We start from the raw sequence: 8,960 nt of genomic DNA on the forward strand, positions 1-8,960 counted from the left end.
AACCGTTATCTGTGCAATTGTACCTATGCCTCAAACATTGTCCATAGGGTAAAGATTGTCCCGAGTTGAAAGGATGAAAGCTTGCCCAGTGCAACAACGTGTTTCTATTAGTTGCTTTAGTATATACAGCATCTTCTATCCTTGTCTGCATGTCAATGACCTGGGCATGGATATGTGGGTTTACCCCCTCCAGGATCTGGAGGTGAAGGGGTGACACCTGATGGCAGCCTGCAGAGTGCACCTCCATGGAAGCACATGCCATTAGGGCTGCCTTCTTCTGGATCTGGATCCTGAGATCATCCCAGCGCTTCTTGGCATTGTCCACTGTTTGGACTGCCACCCCCTCCATGTTGATGGCAGTTGTGTGGTCCGCCCATATTTTCTGATGCCCACACATCGCAGGCTGCTTCTGTAGATCAAAGAGGGAATCATAATGGGCCAGAACCTGCTCTCTCAGGTTGCCAACTTCTGCAGAAGTGAAGCTGACAGCCCATTAACTCACATTGCAGGTGCTACTCGATGTTCCAGGCATGGCTCCCCATGAGGCTAGTGGGGTGAAGCTGGCCTCTGAGGATGCATACTGTAGAGTTATTGTGATGGTTCTGAGGTGTGGAAGCCCTAACATGACAGATGTGGTGGTCACAGAGCCCAACAGGTAATCCACAGGAAAACAGGCTACGGGGGAATGTCAGGCACTCCAAGTCAGGACTAGTGGTCAGCAGCCAGTGACACACTACCAGGCAGCATGGACACCTATGCAGCCTCATCGGGTAGGTGCCATGTGTGCATGGCATGATTGACTCGATCTTCACTTAATATGCTGTCAAATGTTGTGGTACATCTGTCCAGGGCACTTGTGACCCATTCATGGGTACTACAGTGATGCTTCCATTGCCACTTCCATTACATGTTGTGCATCCTACAAGGTGTATGTTTGACCTCTGTGTGCATTTGACATCAATCATACAGCAGACATTCCTGTATTCTTATTTCTTAACAACAATCTACCTATATGGGGGAATACAGATATCACTGAAAAGCCCACAGTGTCTTGTGTACGGATATTGCATTGTCAACACTAAATCTGACTCACATGGAATGACACCAGGCAGTGGACAATGTCAGAGCGATCCATTTACTGGTCCTGACGGCCAGTGGACATGGAGGAGCGACACTGTCTGAGGGCATATTCCAGGAAATAGTTTGCCAATAGATGGTTGAGTGATGTTCATTCCACATATTGGGTGGCCAGGCAAATGTACACAGGTCATATTCATGTTGCACTCTCCTCACACATAACTGAAATGCATATGAGTGTGGCTAACCACACATCCGGCCTTCAGGAATTTAGGGGAGTGGGTATTGGGGATTTTGGCTACACAAATGCCAGCTTGCAGGTTTGGTCAACATGAGTGAATGTGATGCTCCCACAGGTTGTATGTTGTCATGTATGAAAAAGTATAAGGGTTCAGCAATTGACCTCCATCCATCTACTATTAGACTTTTCACTCACATACATTTCTCTGTATGTATGTATGGTCACCTATTCCACTAATCTGTGGCATGAAACAGGGCCCAATTTGCACCAACATGATTGCACAGGGCATTTCATGCCAGTCACATGTGCCTTACACATGTCAGGGTACTCGGTTGAAATGTGTGATGTATGTGTTTGTATGCATTAGAATTCACACATGCATATTCAGCCAAGTAGGTAGGCCTCTGAATATTATTCTCTGACTTTGTATAGGTGTGGATGCAGTGGCTGAGGAGGAGGAGGAGGATGACAAAGAGGAAGAGGAGGAGGTGAATGAGTCACAACCATCCAGCAGTGCAGCCTATGGTGCAGTCCCTGTTGAAAATCCCCTCACGTTGCAGTCCACCTTCAGCATGCCTGCCTACACTTCAGAACATGCTACAGAATCTGATGTGGAGGGCATATTGAGTGACATGGTGGAAGGTACACCACTGAGTAGTCTGGATGCCACAGAGCTCTTTGAGATCCTTGAGGCTGCTGAGTTAGAAGAGGGGACCCAGGGGAGCTTGGGATTGACAGTGGGACCCCCTGCTTCAATAGTGACTTCAGTGTCTGCAGGTTTGCCTTCACCCATTATGGAGCCATCATCCGTCGGTCGGTTGTAGACTGCCAGACAATCATAATGCACTCACTGTGACGAGCCCGGGCCTTGGCATCCAGGCGTGGTAGACCCCATACATATAGTGGACATGTGTTTACTAGACACTCAAAGAGGGAGGAGCAGTTACTGCGTGCAAGTGCCCAATTAGGGAAACTGCTGCAGGAGATGGCCAGGAACATCCATTGCCTGCAAGAAAATGACATCTCCTCAAATTCTACACACACTGGCGAACTCAGCCTATCGCAGCAGGATAGGAGAGAGGGCAGGCAAAAACTAAGGCAGGCGGTTCATGATGATGGTTTTAGCTTTGAGAAATCTCTGACTGATGGGTTGATGCCCTCAAGGGAACACCAGTGGCAGGAGAGGGACAACTTGAAGGAAACATTGCACATGAAGGTATTGGCCTCAAGGGAATACTAACATCGAGGAACAGAATACTAGAGGCCTGCAGGCAGAGATGTTGGCCTAAAGGAACTCCCACTGTCAAGACAGATTCCCTGAGGCAATCTCTGCATGATGGAATGTTTGCTATAAGGGACAACCACCATGAAAAGATGGAATCCTTGACAAGATTTTGCAACATGCGGGTGGAGACATCAAGGGTCGCCAGGCATGATGACTCTTTCTCCACTCCGAACATCTATCACAAGGACCTTGTAGATATTGGGGCCCTCATGCATTCATCCCTCTCACGAATGGCCATAGCCAATGAGACCCAGCCTTTGGCATTGCGTGGTCAGAGTGTACCCCTCAGGGACCATCACAGGATGGGGCTTCCAGTTGAACCACACAGGGGATGCGATTGTCCATGTCCCCACTCACACCACTCTTCTTGCCACCACCACACCTTTGTTATGCACCCTGTTGTCCATGAGTCGTGGAGGCAGCATGTATTTTTCAATTTATTTTTATCACACCACTCTATGGGGTGGACATGTTATTATTTTTTCTCTTACACACATCTAAGGTGGACTGTATTTTATTTTTACCACAGTCGAAGGTGGACTATGTTTGATATTTTGTCATCATCGAAAGTGGACTGGATTCTATATTCCTCATCTAGGGTGGGCCATTGTGCTCACAGGGGCAGTGAGGCAACTGTTCATGGAAGTGGGCACAATTTATGTCTGGGGGACAAAACATGCAGCCATGCTCAGTGGAGTCAACTGATGTGGTGTTGTGTACTGCTAAACCCTCCCACCTAGGTGAACATTCCATTAAACATTGATGTGTATATAAGCAGTCTGCCATACATACTGCTTTAGCTCGTCCATACAAATGTCTGACGTTATTTCAAGTGTGTTGCCCCATCCAGTGCCCACAGTCCTTGGGAGGACCTCCTAACACATTATTTGCACACATGTCCACAATCCATCAGCTCGACACTGACTCTGTTAGCAGCAATGTGGAGGCCCAGTTTTCAGTGGAGGTGGTGAGGGATTCACAGTACCACAGCTGTACCACCAGGTAAGGTTGTGCACTGTCATTCATTTTCACGGCTGGTGACACATGCATCCCAATTGTGTCATGATGTGGCACGCATAGGGTTTGCATGTATGATGTGATTTGGTTATGATTGGTCGATGGTCCCTGTCACTGAAGATGTGAGTTGTCTGACATAATTGTATGTGTGCATGTCTCCTTGATCAGCTCTGTGTGGTCTTTGGGTTACTGATTGCACATCTGCAACTTGCTGGAGTCAGTCTCCTTGGGATGGTCTTATCCACATGACTTTGGTCAGGGCTGATGCAGTAGCTTCATTTTTCATGTGGCATTACATTTGCACTCCTGTCACACCAGCCTTGCATGCTGTTACCAGACATGTGTCATGTCGAGTAGCCACTCCATGATCAGGGGTGGACTGACCTATTTGGGACTCTGTCTCTTTCACAGTAGGACTCTGTACCCTGTGCATCTTTTGTGTGGTGTTTCCCCATTTTCTCATGGGAATATCATTGGCCTTGTAGTAGAAGTGTTATATGGGTTTAGTTTGAGTACTATTTCCAGGGCATCTTTTGGTTTCCAGTCCACCATGTCCATGTTGCTTGAGCATGCACCTGGCTGTCGTGATCTTCCTCTTATATAGATGATCCAGTTGACAAGTATGCATGTAGATTATGTGTGTAGTATACAGTGCTTTGCTGGTGAGGTATGTGTGTGTGTTTGTCTGAAGCTGACATGTCATTCTCATGTGTCATGTGTAACATTGCTGGTGTGTTCCCATTGACGTGGTCAAAGGATGTTGATGGAGAGGCGCATGCACCCTTCCATTTCTTTACCCATTTGTGTATTCTGTGGTTGGTTGCTTTTATGAATTTCTGGAGGGCATCTTCATGATTGGACAAGGCACATGTAGAGGGGGGGTGTGGACAGATGTTTATGTCTCAGTGCAGGTGCATGAACATGCCAGTGGTGGGTGGAGGTGGGCTGGTCCAGCAGCAGTGGCGTGGAGGGACACATCATCAAGATGGCAGTCAGGTGAACACTTCTTTTCTCTTGATGCAAGCCACTCAGGGGAGCTCATGGTATGGGGACATTGTACCTCGGTCTGGCTTTACTTTGTTTTGATTTTTGATTTTGTGACATGGTCACATTTTATTCTGTCCCTGTTGGAATGCTAAGGGAATGGGTTGTACCTGTGGATGGGGGTGCTGTCCCTCGGACACCTCTACTGCTATCCCAGGATGTGTGGCAATATTATGCAGTAAGCAACATGCCACATAGATTTTGCATATTACTTGGGCTGCATATAGCAATATACAATCGCAGCGGTCAAGGGAGCAGAAGCGTGTTTTTAACACTCTGAATGTGCACTCCATTATGCCCCAGTGTCTATGTGTGCTGCTTTGTAGTGTGCCTCACCAGGGGTGGCTGGATTCCTGATGGGTGTCAACAAGAATGTTGACAGTAGGAAGGCACTGTACCTTGCAAAGAAGTAGATGCTTGCCAATTGCATGTATTGTCATTTCTTTAATTTCTGTGTGTCAGATATTTATGTTTCTGTGATAGTTGATAATCACCCACCAGTCAGCTGTTTTCGAAGGTTCCAGATGCAAGGGCCTGTTATATGGGGGAATGGTGGAAGATGTTGCTGTCATTTGTGCATCCAAGGTAATTGGCATTGACATGCATAATGTGTCCCTTGGCATCACATATCACCTGCATATTAATGGAATGCCAATGTTTCCTGTTGCGATAGATGTTCTCATTCTTTCAGAGGGGTTGCAGTGCTACATGGGTGCAGTTGATGGCTCCTAGTATCCAGTGAAAGTGTGCAACTACATAGAATTCCTGGCAATCATTCTCCCTTGAAAATGGTGTATGTTGCATGTCTAGGTGCCTATGCACGCATGCTAGGATCTAGTGCAAGACCTGGTGAAGGTACCTTGATTATTTGGGTTGTGATATTCCACCCACAATGGCTGTGGTATACTGGAATTATTCCGTGGACAGGAAGTGTAAGGCTGATAGCACTTTGACCAGAGGTAGCATAACCTGTGAACATTTGGTGGGTGACACCAGGTCATTCTCCCACTCCATGACCAGGTTTATGATGACAAGGGGAGGGAAGTGGTATCTCCTTGTCTGGCATTCCGAATAATGTTGTTCATTGATGGAATATTTTGGGCTTCCTCACCTCCTCCTCCTTCCATGTAATAGTTCCAGTGCTAGCAATGAAGGATCCTGCATTGCGGCAATCTATGTTCATTGGGGAATTTTGTATCGAGTGCCCATGCAGACTTAGATACTTGGGACAAACCACTCGAGCTGTTCATATCCGAATAGCTGAACACCAGTCCCGTATCAGGTGCAAAATGACTACGGCACCTCTTGTCAACCACTACCTGACAGCTAAACACGCACCCAATGACATCTTGTGGTGGGTGGTAGACGTAGTAAAAGAACTCGTCCAACATATCTAGATGCCTGCTGGAGAAAGAAGCACAGTGGATTTATCGCTTAGAAACCCATACCAAGGGGCTTAACGAGGAATTCATTCCACCAACCTAAGCCTCCCAACCTTCAAACAAGCTAGTCAGTGCAGCAGCATTAACACCATCACCATACTTCCAGGCCCCTCTGTGGCAATCAAGCTGCAATTGAATTTCTACGGCACTATTTTGGTCCAAACAAACTGTCTCTCAATCTACAACTAACAATATGTTTATTGAGAAAAATATGGTGGAAAACTACAACTCCCAGCTGACAGCAGTCAAATCATTCACATAGTGACATCAGCTTCCTATTTTACGTTGATCAATACAAACAGATGATCTCACATGGCTATTTGACTAGTAGTGGCATTCATCTCACTAACCCTAAACAGTGCAGCCTATTAGGCCCACGTAACAACTTGGCTGCATATACACGACCAAATATACATCTTGTTCAAACTTACTCGTAACAAACAAAATGTGTGTCTTTTCGTTTTCAAAAGTTATGCGCGGCACCCACCGCACGTTTCCTAATCCGTGCAGCCTATCATTACACACAGCAACTTGAATGACTGCACATACACTGTATAATAGACAGTTTGTCTAAACATACGTGCAATGAAGAAACAGATTTCCTCCTTTTCACAAATTCATTTTTCCCCCATTAAAATGGCAGGGACTACCAAAACAAATGAAAAGCTGTTTTCATGTAACCTAGGTTACACCGTCACGTAACTTCAGGAAGCAAACTGCATACCCAATCAGTGGCAAGCACACGCCCCTTAACAGGCAGTGACCAACCAATTGTAAGGAGATCAGGTCACTCTAGGAAGTAGGCACTTTGGTGCAAGCTGAATGAGTGCTGCACAGGCTGGACTACCGTGATTATTCACGAAAGGGTAAGAATTGACCCATGCACCAGTAGCCTCCAGTGTTTTCTCTAGCTTTCAGGCAGACTGCTTATAAGGAGATAGCGTGCTAATACTGAGATTCATGGGTGTCCTTATCCCCCGCTTTTTCTTTTTTTCATTTTTTTTTTCACGAGGGCTCTTATTTGAACGGCACAATAATGGTTTCTTTTAACCACGCTTCTTTTAAACCACATTTAGGACTACCGATCCCACTGTATTTATCTCAGCCAAACCATACTATGTGTTTTAGTCCATGCATGCTTACATGTTGCAGTACGGTTTAAGCCACCATGAACCCTAAGCCGCTTTTCCTCTAATATTTTTCAGGATTCCTTCCTTGACCCATATCTGTTATTAAATCAATTTGGATTTTGAAAAAAATCAAACTAACGCCATAAAAGAAATTCAAATCACGCTTCAACTAAACTGATTCAGGCTGAACCAACACAGCTGCATCATTGACGCTGGGAAACAAAGAGTAAAATATCGCTTTTTAGGCTCAATAATTTACAGCCATTTTCAAACAGTATAGACAACTTAAGTGCTTCATATAATGATTCTTTTTGTTATTTATTCTTTTTGCATTTAGAAATGTCCAGACTAATGCAAGGTGAAGATTTGATTCTTTTCCAATAAACACGTGCAAGGTTTATTTAAAATGCTGGACCACACTTGCCAGCAACGACGGGTCTCTGTCTTGGGATAAACTGCTCCTGCTTTTTCTTTACCAACTATTGTGGTAAGAACCTTCTGTGTCCTCAGGAGTTTTGAATTTAGTAGTAAACATTCATGTTTATACTGAATTTAGAAAATCTACCTTTGTAGTTAAATACAGCCAGTACGCAATCTCTGAAAAAAAAACGTTTTTCTTTCCTTTTGTCTTTGCCTCCTTCACAGGGATTGTCCTCCCAAAAAATTGCCCTGAGGAAGGCATATATTTGAAATCAAGGCCCCACAGGTGGTCTCGCTGAAACGTAACAGAGGTCAACAGCCAAGAAAGACAATTTTGTTTTTGATAAACTTGAAATGCAGTATCTCTGGACCTCGGAGCCAACTACTAATTGTTGTTTTACAAGTAGGCAAACCTGATTTAGCAATTGAAATTTTGGATATTCAGGCAAACCTGATTTAGCAATTGAGACTCTGAATATTCAATCTGTACTAATAAGTTTATACATTGTTTTCTGTTCTATTGTCTTGTGTTGTTCAAGTATGTAATGTTTTTGCTTAACACAGGTTGCTTCAGCAAAGCCTTTTCCTTAAGCTAGAATAACCTTTTTTGGATTTTATTGTCTTACACTAGTTGTCAACTTTCATTAGCAACTTACTGCTTTCAAATTATTTGTATTATATTCTTCAACAAACGTTTTTCTGTTCACGCTTTTGTTACCATGAAATAAAAAATGTTAAGATTTTTTCTTCCCTTTTCTCCTTTTTCGGCTGACTGTTCATTCTAACTACAAAGGCACGAACATAATCGAGATATCTATCGATACTCAACACAAAAACTAAATTGAATTTATTTCATTAATTGGGCAAAATAATATTTTTGTCAGCAGTCTTTTGGAAACCAAACGTATGTACATTGGGGTTTCATTGCACTTTTATGTGTGAGCGTCCATTGTGCTTTGTGCTTTGCGACGTCTGACGGTGGCAGTAAGATTGCGAGATGTGCTTCCTCCTTTGAGCTCCAGACAGTTGTGCAATCGCTTCTGTGAGTAGGGTTACCTTAGTGTTTGTTGTGGTTTGTTTGTTGTTTAGCTGGTGCCTCCCTCCCCACACCCATGTTCTTCCTCATTTTCCTGTGTGAGAAGGGCCAGCGCAATCTGTGAATCCGTTTTTTTGGGGGTTTTTTGCATGGCACAAAGAGTAATATCACAGCGCAAAGTCACTTTGCGCCACACAACACATTTTGTAAATGAGGCCCTGGTTGTCGACCCAATCTTGCTAATGAACATGTGGTACAACCCTTCAGT

At 44.5% G+C, this 8,960-nt stretch overlaps 1 long non-coding RNA gene across 1 annotated transcript; it reads left to right on the top strand.

Moving 5' to 3' along the window:
- The first annotated feature begins 6,898 nt into the window (after positions 1 to 6,898).
- Positions 6,899 to 8,401, top strand: LOC138566492 (uncharacterized). Its single transcript, XR_011301946.1, has 3 exons — positions 6,899 to 6,972; positions 7,574 to 7,723; positions 7,882 to 8,401. It is a non-coding gene; the product is annotated as an uncharacterized lncRNA (long non-coding RNA).
- The last annotated feature ends 559 nt before the right edge of the window (positions 8,402 to 8,960 follow it).

This window comes from Ambystoma mexicanum, chromosome 1p, assembly GCF_040938575.1.
Source record: "Ambystoma mexicanum isolate Mex_15411 chromosome 1p, UKY_AmexF1_1, whole genome shotgun sequence".
In the NCBI taxonomy this organism is placed as follows: domain Eukaryota; kingdom Metazoa; phylum Chordata; class Amphibia; order Caudata; family Ambystomatidae; genus Ambystoma; species Ambystoma mexicanum.